General features: G+C 40.2%; 1 long non-coding RNA gene across 1 annotated transcript; it reads left to right on the forward strand.

Moving 5' to 3' along the window:
* The first annotated feature begins 226 nt into the window (after positions 1 to 226).
* Positions 227 to 1,410, forward strand: LOC145119133 (uncharacterized). The gene is made up of 2 exons (XR_013713696.1): positions 227 to 513; positions 661 to 1,410. It is a non-coding gene; the product is annotated as an uncharacterized LOC145119133 (long non-coding RNA).
* Positions 1,411 to 1,806: the final 396 nt, after the last annotated feature.

Here is a 1,806-nt window from a genome sequence, read left to right on the forward strand (position 1 = left end):
GGGGTCATTTCGTCATATTTTAAACTAAAGGGATGGTTTTCGTAACAGTTTAAACAAATAGAGGATGTTTTAACCTTGCAAAGTAAATGGAAGGGCTCTTTTGCAATTTAACTAACACAATGGACTGTTTTTGTGATAAACTAAATCCAAAAGAGACAATTTTTGGTTAACCTATATCAATGAGGGCTGTTTTGTTCATACAAAGGGCTGTTTTGGTCATTTCACACAAACAAAAAGGGATTTAGGGCTTTTGGGTCCTCGTCTGATCGAGCAAAAAGAAAAAGAACGGGAGCAGCGAACAAAACAGGGAATGGTCCAGTGGTTGAGTGGTTCGAAGGAGGAGGGCAAACAAGCCGCTACAGCAACTTCGGTGAGGTTCTCGACAACTGTTGCTTGACAGGAGAAGGAGAGGTACGAAGGGGAGGAGAAGCTGGTCCGGTAGAGCAACACAAGCAGCAGCAGCGCAGGTGAGGGTGTTTGGCAGTGTTCCTCGACAGAAAGAAAAAGTGAAAGGTGTGATGGGCCGTTCCCTTTTTTTTTTACTGTCAGAGATCTCCACCTTCGGTGGGGGTTTCGTTGACTGAAACTGAATAAGAAAGAGGAGGGAAGAAACATATCAGAATAATGATTTTAGGGGTGTGTTTCTGATTCAATCGACAGGGAAAAAAGGAAACAAGAATGAGGCTGTTGTCCCCTTTATTGGCCGGAAAAACACCATTTCCGGTGGGGTTCTTCTTAGCAGATCCGAAGGAGCAAAAAAGCCGCGACAGCAACTTCGTTCTCAGCAACAGTTGCTCGACAGGAGAAGGCGAGGTGCGAAGGGGAGGAGAAGCTGGTCCGGTAGAGCAACGTAAGGAGCAGCAGCGCAGGTGAGGGTGGGTTGGCAGTGTTCCTTGACAGAAAGAATAAGAGAAAGGTGCGAGGGGTTGTTCCCGTTTTTTACTGTCGGAGATCTCCACCTCCGGTGGGGGTTTCGTTGATTGAAACTGATAAAGAAAGAGGAGGGAAGAAACAGATCTGAACAATAATGTTAGGGGTGTTTTGTTGATTCAATCGACAGGGAAAAGAGGAAACAAGAATGAGGCTGTTGTCCCTTTTATCGATCTAAAAACACCATTTACGGTGGGGTTCTTCTTAGCAGTCGATCGGAGCAGAAAATAAAGAAGAAAGAGGGAATTGGAGTGTTTTCCATTTTTTTTTTTTTTTTTTTTTTTTTTTTGGTGATCAAATGGTTTTTGTGAACGTCAATTCTTGGCTGATACTTTAACTTTCACTTATTTGTGTACTTTGGGTGAAGCTTCTAAGAAATGTAATGATTTAATTCACCATGTACTTATGTGTATTATTGAGAGATAAACGGCAGAAAATGTGATTGTAGAAGTTCAGTCACATGGCTGGCCATTTAGTCTATTTAACGTTCCAAAAGTATCATACTTGTGACATCCAAAAATGCATTAAAATAGCCTTCTCGATTCGTGTCCCCAATTGCAGACATTTAATAATTTTTTTGAAGTTGGCGAATAATAATCCCGGGTTCAAGGATTCCAAAAATCCAAACAGATCCTAAATTCAACATGCAGAACTCCGGGAAAATCAATTTAAATTTCGAGATTAATTGGATCCGATTCGTCAGTTTTTTGCGACTTTATTTAATTTATGGGTTAAAAATATTGTGATTATGAAATCAAATATTAGACCTATGTCGAGTCCAAAAAATCTCTAGGAATTTCTATATGAGATGTGCAAGTACCTCAATGGATCAATTTGGTTTTTCGTTTATTAAGAAAATCATTATTATACTGATTT

Source organism: Lactuca virosa, chromosome 6, assembly GCF_052849685.1.
Source record: "Lactuca virosa cultivar CGN04683 chromosome 6, Lactuca_virosa_CGN04683_v6, whole genome shotgun sequence".
NCBI lineage: Eukaryota > Viridiplantae > Streptophyta > Magnoliopsida > Asterales > Asteraceae > Lactuca > Lactuca virosa.